General features: G+C 41.8%; 2 pseudogenes; one reads left to right on the top strand and one right to left on the bottom strand.

Annotated features, from left to right (window-relative positions):
• Positions 1–1,036: 1,036 nt before the first annotated feature.
• On the bottom strand, positions 1,037–3,001 carry LOC102480211 (protein FAM133B-like; annotated as a pseudogene).
• Positions 3,002–3,231: 230 nt separating this feature from the next.
• On the top strand, positions 3,232–4,915 carry LOC102489309 (thioredoxin-dependent peroxide reductase, mitochondrial pseudogene; annotated as a pseudogene).
• The last annotated feature ends 5,261 nt before the right edge of the window (positions 4,916–10,176 follow it).

Raw genomic sequence — 10,176 nt, 5'->3', positions numbered from 1 at the left:
AGTAAAAGTTAAAAGCTAAACATTGCAGTCTAAACAAAATCTATACAAAAAATAAAGTTAACTATCACTGGTTCCATAAAACCTTCCTGACTGATTAAAACTTACTAGTAGAAAACATGCACTTTAGAATCTTTAGCCATCAAGTTCGAAAAGTACCAGTGTCTATTTGAAATTATTTCTCTCTAAAGCCAAAGTGTAGTCAAAATTAAATTCAAATAACGTAACACATGTAAAGCTAAAAATATTCAGTATTCTTGAAGTGGAGGTAGAGCCTGGAGCTCTTTAGCCTTCTCATGCTGCAAAGGGCTGTTTCTCTGGGTCACTCAGAGCAGCACACGACAGAGGCGAAGGATGTCACTAAGCTCAGTAAGGGCAGGACTGCTGGCACCCAGCTCTGACCTCCCAGAAGCATGGTGACTGTGTAAAGATCCAAGGCACGCTGTTCTGCTAGCTAAAGAAATAGCAAACCACCCACCCTCACCCTAAACGCACCTTTCCCAGGTAAATAAAAGTATATGAGGGAGAAAAAAAATTAAAATACACTTATCTACAGAGTAAGGATTTCTAAGTATCAACATAATCCCTACTTCAAAAATTTTAACTAGACCCATGAGCTATCAGAGCCAAGTGATTTCATCTCAACGATGCATCCAGACACAGTTTCTGGTGACTCATCGTTAGGTACGTCTAGTCCAGAATATTAACTTGATTCCCAAATATCTTAGCCACTCGTGTGACTGCAGTGTATTATCTCCCAGTTACCACGCACTGGAAGAGGAAAGAAAACAGAACAACCGGGTGTTCAAGCAGCAGGCAACAATCGTGGCCCTTTACACAGCAGCCTCTGAGTGGCTACTGAAAAGTCCAGGAATAATTCTAAAAACGGGAAATTCATGCATTTTAATAAATATATCATAATTTTCACAGTTGAAATTCCCTTAGACATTGCACTTTCTTTAAAAGGGCATCCTGATTTTTCTTAACATGATGCTGAGTCAGGACTTGAACTGGCGGCCTTCTTTTTCTTCTTCTTACTCTGTTTCTTATGCTTCTTTTTCTTTTTTGTTTTTTCCTCATCTTCAGAATCTGAAGAGCTGCTGGAAGAATCAGAACTCGATGAGGAAGAGGGTGAATACCTACCAGATTTCTTCTTTTCTTTTTTCTTTTTCTGTCTTTTTTTGGGATGAGCTCTCACATCCACTTAACAATTTCTTGCTGTGTTTTTCTAGTTCTTTCTTCCAGTTCTCATTCATTTTTTCTTCAAATTCAGCCAAAGCCTTGGAACCTTTCTTTTTCTTTTCTAGTTGCTCTTTCACTTCTCCCCAGGTAGGCCCTGGCCGGTTCAGATCATCCTGGATCGTTGGTCCTGAAGACTGGACCTCTTGATCTGGCCATTGCTATTGGGTTCATGGATGCCACTCGATTGTCCCGCTTCCCTACGGTGCGCGACCGAACGCACAGACGCCAAAGGAGACCAGGCCGGAGCAGTGACTGCGGCAGGTCCTCCAGCCTCGTCCCCACCCGCTGTTTATCAGAAACTTACACAGTGCTCACCAGACACTCAGTCCTCTCAGATACGAAACTCATTTTCATAGCAATCTTTTTAGGTAGGTTTTATTATTATTCCCTTTTATGTATGAAGACAGAAAGACTATTTTAAATGTGGGCATGATAAATTTACAGGCCAATTTAAGATGACACCCTTATACTTTTCAGTCTTTTTAAGCAAGAAAAGGTATGTCTTTTCACTTGTTAAAGTTCTCTTGTATGTTCCATAGACTTCACAGTTTTCTCCCTGTAGATTTTACACACTTCTGAACTTCCTTAGTTGAAATTGGATCCTTTCCGTCTATTATATTTTATAATGGGCTACGTATCATAAGGCTAGTTTTTCAGCTTTGTATCTACCTAGAGTATTATATTCTTTTATCGTAGTTGTAGTTTTGAGAAAAACAACTTTATTATCTACAAATGCAATAGCATGTTTACTTCCGCCTTTCCATGGCTCACACCTTGCCTTTCTGGTATTTAATTGTATCAGCTAGCACTCCCGAAACCTCAGTAAGTGTTCTCCGAGTGATATTTCCCCCGCAGGATTTCAGCGTGAGAGCACTTAGCCAAGGAGACTTTGAGGTGTATTTGAAGATACTCTCACCTCAACTTGCATACTCTAACTGGGTGGGTTCTGTTTGCTTGCTCGCTTTAGGATAGTGACTCCCCGACCTTGCTTATTCCCTGGAATGTAGTAGGTGCTTACCAAACCTCTATTGCCTGTAGAAATCCGTGAATGGATGAATGAACGACATAGTTATCTCAGGAAAGTATCCACTTTTGTTTTCTTCTTAATCATCTTTTTTGCCCTCAAAGTTCCTTTTTTTTTTAAGTTTTTTCCACTGGATAGAGACAGAAAGAGACAGAGAGAGGGAAAACCATACCCAGGGGATGGCCATGCTGCAGTCCCTCCTCCTAGTTTCTCTAGGGACTGTGGGCGCACACATACCTGGCATGATTTTCAAGCCTCCAGGTCCAGGACTCGAAGCACGGTTGGCCACATGGGAGTCCAGCACCTTAATCACCACACCGCCTGGGGCCCTGCCGTCCATGTCCTTTTGCTTTCATAGCTTTTGAGATTTTCCTGCTGTGTAGAATCCTAATAGCCTGTTTTCTGAGGTCCTCTGTAAACTGGTCTCCCTTACTCTTCCAAACCTACTTTCTACTATTTTCCTAAATGCGTATTTTTCTCTCTGAAGCTGATCTCTGCTGTCTTACACGAACACACGAGGCTCGTTCCCAATCTTAGTGTCTCCACTCTGGATTCCTTCTCTGGTCTCCCACTGTTCTTCATCTTGTTCTGTCCGAATTCTACCCACTCTCTGTGCTCTAAGCTCAAGGGCCACCTCTCGTAAACATTCCCACTTCCTTCAGCTTTGAGTCTCATACATTCTTCCAAACATCGTCCTACCTTGTGGGCAATACTTGGTACCTCAGTAGGTAATGTCATACTGCTGCATTGCTTCCCATGGCACGTAGCTGTTGATTTTGCAACCCACAGTAAGCTATAATCTTCTTCAAGTCGGTGGTCTTGGACTGTACAGAATCTTCCAAAGCATCTCACACAACGCTTAGCCTGGAGGAGAATGGTACTGCGTAAGTAAATGACTGGCTACAAATAAATAGATAAAGCCCATAAACTTGAGCGTTTGACTAGAAACAGTTCTTGAAAAGTTGAACATGAATGCCTTAGGCAGTGCGTGTGTTCTCCTGTCTATCACAGCTTCTCTATTCTGCTATAATTAGGCTGAATTTACACATCCGTACTACCCACCCAACCCAAGAGACAGTTTGTGATGCTATAGGGTTTCAGAATGGATTGGTTGACTCCTGAAAAAAGGGAAGTTGGAGGGATGACCGATGGCCATAAAACACAGCTGATTTCCGTGTAGAATCGGGAAATTAAGCTGGGAGATGAGGGTGCCCTGGCTCTGTTTCTCCAATACCAGCACACAAGAGCGTCTGCTTTCATAGCTGAGCGACTGGGAAGGTTGGCACTTAGCCTCGCTGCAAGGGAGGCTGGGAGATTGAGTATTTTTACTGGACACTGATCTTTAAACGAAGATGGGATTCTTCATTTAAGAAAGAGAAAACAGACATTAGATAGGTGTCAGACATTAAACAGACATTAAAGAGGTGTCAGCCACACTCTCTTTCTATTTTTATTTATTATTTTAGAGATTTTTGGTATAGGGTACACACATTTGCCAGAGAGACAGAGACAGAGAAACAGAAAGTGAAAAATCACCCCCCAAGGGGGATGGCCATGCCACTATTCCTTCTCCTTCATTCTCCTCTTGGGATTTTGGGCATGCAAGCACACATGCCCGGCATGTTTCAAGTCAGTGGGTCTGGGACTAGAACCATGGTCAGTCACAAGTGTGTCTAGCACTCCAACCACTACACCACCGCTGGCTCCACACACTGCCTTTTAAAAAGTGAAACCAATAAAAAGACACAGGATTGTGTGGACTATACTTAGGAGCATTCGAATTTGCCTAGTTAGCTGTACAGACAAAAAATAAAATGTGTTGGGTCATTAGCAAATGTAAGGCATTATTTAAGAACAGACCCTGAGACTGGAGATGGCTGGGGCTGTGGGAAGGTGCTCCACGTCTCGGTCGCGTCTCGGTCGTCAGGCGTGTGAGCACCATTCCTTGGGGCATTTCTGCCTCTCTGCAGCTCCTGGGCTTGCTGCTTCTGGAAGAACTTGCCTGACAAACCTCTCGTGGTCTGGTTCTGGACAAGCAAAGTTTGGCTTTAGCACCAGTTCCTCCCTCCGGGCTCCCGCTGTCACCCAGCATGTGCCCTATTTTAAAGGTACAACCGTTGTAAAAGGTGAGTTTGAAGACCTAAGCCTTGATGACTTTAAGGGCAAATATTTGGTGCTTTTCTTCTATCTTTTAGATTTTACTTTTGCATGTCCTACAGAAATTACTGTTTTTCCTGACAAAGCAAATGAATCTCACAAGCTGAACTGTGAAGGTGCTGTGGTTTCAGTGGACCCCCACTCTAGCCATCTGGCCAGGATAAATACAGCAAGGAAGAATGGCGGTTTGGACCACAGGAACATCACAGTCTTGTCAGATGAACTAAACACATCTCTCAAGGCTACGGTGTGTGGTTAGGAGGTCCCGACCTTGCACTAAGAGGCCCCTTCGTGGTGGACCCCAGTGGAGTCATCAAGCACCTGAGTGTCGATGACTTCCAGCAGTCCGAAGCGTGGAAGAGACCCTTGGTGAAAGCATTCTGGTTTGTGGAAAGCCAGGGAGAAGTCTGCCCGGCAAGCTGGACACCAGATTCTCCCACAATCAAGCCAAGTCCGACGGCTTCCAAGGAGTGCTTGGAGAAGGTCAATCAGTAGATCATCCCCCATGTGCCTGCAGCTCCACCCACCAGGAACTAATCACAGTTGGAACCCATGTTTAGCATTTCAGAAACAATTATTTATAGAAAACAAAAACAGGGCTGGCAGGTGGTATGATGGTTAAGGGGGCTGGACTCCCATGTGGCCGACCACGGTTCAAGTCCTGGACCTGGCGGCTCACTTTTCCACTTTCTCTCTCTCTCTCTTCCTCTCTCTCTCTTTCTGTCTCACTCTGTCCCTCTCTGGTCAAATTAAAATAAATAAAGTTAAATAAAATAATTCTTAAAAAATAAAAGGCAAAAACCAAATTATGCTTGTATTCATAACTATTACTCTAAGCGTTTTGTTTTTGTCACTCTGGCTAAGGCTTGTAAAACGTCAGCACTGTCGTAAGGAGTCCCGTATTGGTAACACCTCGATGACCAACTAGTTTTTGCAGACCGCCTTGTTCACGCATGTCTTAGAGGATGTCTTCAGTGGGTGAAGGAAAGTCTTCTTAGTCTTACTGGGACATTTGTCTAACTAAAGTAGTACGACAAGCACCAAAAGCTTCTGATCAAGGATCCTGAAATCTTCCATCTCTTTGTATTAAACTGAATTTTCTTTTATAGTAACAAAGATCGTAGTTTTAAGTCGTTAGCAACAGCAGTCTAACTCTTGCTCTGAATCATGTTATCAAGAAACAGGGTGGCACAGTGCCTTCACTGGGCGTGCCCGGTCCCCACCCTCGAGGTTTATTCACATGGTGATTTTACTTGTGAGTTGGCTTAGTGTCTACGTGCATTTCTGGATATTGATTAGTTCTAATTAGAAAGGCTATTCATTCAATCCAGAGAGTACATTTTGAAATCATTGTAATTAATTTGTTTCTTGAAGTATTCCAAATAAAATATATAATAGTAAATAAGCCTATTTTAAAATTAAAAAAAGAAGTATAGGTTTTTTACAATTTATGTATTTTTTAATAACAGACTATGTTATACGAACCTGGGACATCATTTACCTAATTTATATAAATCAAATGTATCAAAAGATTACATAAATAAAAAGGTATATCAAATATATTAACATCAAACTATACCAAAATAACACTTAGAGTAATTGTGGTGTTAACAATGTATCCTAAGAGAAAAATGATAAAATATCTAATTATAGATATGTATTTATTTATTAATGAGGCAATATTAAAAAGTTATGAGGTTAGAAAAATGAGTTTTCAGGGCTGTCAGGTGGCATAGTGGTTGGAGTGCTGGACTCCCACATGGTAGACCACGGTTCGAGTCCGAGACGTGGCTGCTTACTTTCTCATTTTCCCCTTCTCTTCTCTCTGTCAGTAGTCAAATGAAAATAATAAATAAATGAATTAATTAATTAAATTAAATTAAATTAAATAAGTCTACAAAAAAGAAAATGAGCCTCTAAATGTGTAAGATAACCTAAGTTTTATTGTACAATTGTGAATATGTATAAAAATATACAAAAGACTATTAAATGAACAGATAAGCCTGATTATATTTAGGAAGTCAGGTTATAGGCAATTTTAAAAAATATTTTTATGAAATTGGCATTTTATTATGAATAAAATATAATAAGATGGTATAAAAAAGATTTGCCAAATCTGCTTCAAGGAGAGTTAAGTTACTACTAAAAGGACACGCATGCATTTATCAGGCTGGAAACAAATGGCTTCCTAATTAAGGAGATAAAAATAGCTTCATAAAGTGGAATTGGTACTTTCAGTAAGGAGATAAAAATAGCTTCATAAAGTGGAAATAATACTTTCAATTATTAATTATAGTTAGATTTAACCTTCCCAAAGCAACAAATAATAGGTAAGAATGAAAATGAGTGGTCTTAAATGATTGATTCATTAGTGCTACATACATGATTTTTTCCCTCTGACGGAATAAACATTCTAATGTGGGTTTCCCTGTACAAAAAAGTAGGAGAATTAAGGGCCATAATTAAAATGTCTAACAGCATTCTCGCTACTATTTTCTTCTGGGACTTAGTTTTAATGCCTGCACCCTTATCTGTGCAATGATTATAGAGAGAGTATGTAAAAGAGCGCAAGCCGAACTTGCTTAACGTGGCAGTCCTCTGTGATTGTTCTTGATTTACGCAACATCAAATGTGTAAATAATTTTAAAATCTGGAGAGCATACTGTTTTAAAAAATAATAAACTTTGATTAATAAATAAAAAAATAAACTTTAATACATCAAATAAAGTTTGATTTTATAGAACTGAGCAAAGAGAGTTGAATGCAAAAGAAAATGGAAAATTAATATTGTTCCCATCAATAGTAATATATATATATACATATATATATATATATTTATTTATTTTTTGAGAGAGAGATTTTTGCTATTGGGCATGTGTACTCCCTAGAAAGATAGAGAGACAGAAGGTGAGGAATCACTCCCTCGGGGGGAGGGGGGATGGCCATGTTGTAAGAAGGGTCTCCTGCATTCTCCTCTCAGGATATTGGGCACGCGTGCACACGCACCCAGCAGGAGTTTGAAGCTGCTGGCCTGGGACTCCAGCTGTGATTGGCCACGTGGGACTCCAGCATCTTAACCACTACACTACCTGCTGGGCACTGCATATATTTTAACTTTTGCTGTGAGGTGTGCTAGAGGCAGAGAGAGACGAGAATATGAGAAACCCAAGTATTACCTCATCATTTCTGGGAAAAGGGGAAAAGTCTGACCAGTGCAATCGTATTGGAAGCTCCAATTTCTTGCATTTTAGCTTTGTTTACTGACTGCCATGCTCTTCTTTTCTTTCTTTCTTTCTTTTTTTTTTTTCCTTTGTTGCCTGGTACTGGAATAACTGAGTTTTCATTATTTCACTCTTCTCTCTCTACAGATTTGAAAGTTATGTGTTTTATTTTTATCTGATTTCAAAAGTCTAAATCAACAATTCTACCATTTCTTATTAATACAAAACTTAACACTGTAATTATTTTTCTACAAAGTAGCACCTCACTTTAAAATATCATTCCCAAAGAAATCAATAGCCTTTTTTAGAGGTTTTTGCCATAGAGCACATGTACTCACCTAAGAGAGACAGAGAGACAGAGACAGTGAGAGGGAAAGTGAGAAATCACTCCCCAGGGTCATGGCCACATGGCAATCTCTTCTTTGCTCTCCTCCCAGGATCTTGGGCACACATGCATGCTTTTCAAGCCACCCGGTCCAGGGCTCGAACTGTGATTGGCATGTGGGAGTCCAGTGACTTAACCAATATGCCACCTGCTGGCCCCCCTCAATAGCCTTTTAATAATGTTTATTTAAAAGGACTCATAAGTAATCAGTTCTTTGCCTATCATAGTTTATTTTTATAGTGCAAAGACCTTCACTGTAGATGTGGCCAAGTTATTTGCACATAGACATTGTATAAATTCAAACAATGCTTATATGTATGAAAAACAAAGTTTAAAATGCCCACAACCATGAAAAAAAAAAACATTAATATTTAAAAGTCCAGACTTTGGGAACCAGCAGTTGTTAGTGTAATGGCCATGTCGCTGGACTCCCACGTAGTCGACCGAGGTTCGCGTCCCAGACCCGGTGGCTTGAAACTCACGCTGGGCATGTGTGCGTGCATGTCCAAGATCCTGAGAGGAGAATGGAGGAGAAGGGATTGCGGCGTGACCATCCCCCCTGGGGGGTGATTTCTCACTTTCTGTCTCTCTGTCTCTCTCTGTCTGTCTGGCGAGTGCACGCGCCCTATAGCGAAAACCTCCCCAAAAAAAAAAAAAAAAAGTCCAGACTTTAATTCGTCACTTTATGCCTGTGTATATAAATGCACATTTGCACATACCGGAAAGCAGAGTAAGAGGAAACTTTTAAACACGCTGGACCTCTTAAGTGTGTGATCTCGTGCACGTGCCTGAGGGTCTCCCCCTTCTTTTATCCACCCTGTGCAGCAGCCCCATCTCGCCAGTGTCATCAACACGCTGGCCTCAGCACATACTCCATGCACACGTGCACACGCAGGTGGGCCACTGTACAGTACCAAGTCAGAGTTCGCATTCTTCGTGGACTGTCTCACTTAATAATGTACTCAGCGCAGTGCTGAGTAGGCTGGTAGAAATGCGACAATTTTATTTAGCTGTCACGTGTTTCTAGATCGTGAATGCAATGCAGTATACCATGTTCAGCCACATACCTGCTAGTGAAAAGGCATCCTGCTTTTGCAATTTTCTTCCTTTTTTTTTGGGGGGGGAGAAGTTTTTGCTATAGGGCACGTGCGCTCGCCAGACAGACAGAGAAAGACATAGAGACAGAAAGCGAGAAATCACCCCTCCCCCAGGGGGGATGGCCACGCCACAATCCCTTCTTCTCCATTCTCCTCTCGGGATCTTGGGCATGCAAGCACACGCGCCCGGCGTGAGTTCTAAGCCACCGGGTCCGGGACGCGAACCGCGGCCGACTATGTGGGAGTCCAGCGACATAGCCATTACGCTAACTGCTGGTCCCCGCTTTTGCAATTTTCTTGAAGCATTTTGTATGTGATCTTTACTTACTAGTCATCTGATTTCTGTGGAAGTAAGGAAGTCACTGAGTCTTAGGCTAAGTGTATTTTCAAAGTTTAACTGCAGTATTCCATGGAGAGAGGAAGCGCGAGCTGCTGTAAGTCAGGACTCCCGAAGGCATGCACCTGTGCCATGGCATTGCACTCAAAGACCCCGGTCACAGCCCTCCAGAAGCGCGCCTTCGTGACCTTGTCTGCTCACAACCCTCTCGAGGACAACGACCTGCTTTTTTCTGGCTAGTACATACACACTACTGTCCTCTTACACTTTGTCTAACTGGGGTCATGCAGCATACGTTACTTTGTGTCTGGCTTTGCTATTTGACAGTGTGTTTGTGAGATTTATATTGTCTGTAGTTGTAAATAACTTAAGCGCGTTGCATATACTATTCTGTTGTGTGAGGAAAACATATATTTGGAGAATTTTGGACTCATAAATAGAGTTCTATAAGCGTTCTTGTACACGTCTCTGGGAGATATGTAAGAATTTCAGGTTTTAGGAGCAGCAGTTGGCATAATGGCTATGTCGCTGGACTCCCATGTAGTCAACCACGGTTCGCGTCCTGGACCCAGTGACTTGAAACTCACGCCAGGTACGTGTGCGTGCGTGCCCAAGAGCCTGAGAGGAGAATGGAGGAGAAGGGATTGTGGTGTGGTCATCTCCCCTGGGGGGTGATTTCTCGCTATCTGTCTCTCTGTCTCTCTCTGTCTGTCTGG

Source organism: Tupaia chinensis, unplaced genomic scaffold (assembly GCF_000334495.1).
Source record: "Tupaia chinensis unplaced genomic scaffold, TupChi_1.0 Scaffold138235_1, whole genome shotgun sequence".
NCBI classification, from domain to species: Eukaryota; Metazoa; Chordata; class Mammalia; order Scandentia; family Tupaiidae; genus Tupaia; species Tupaia belangeri.
This window is presented reverse-complemented; position numbering and strand designations above follow the sequence as displayed.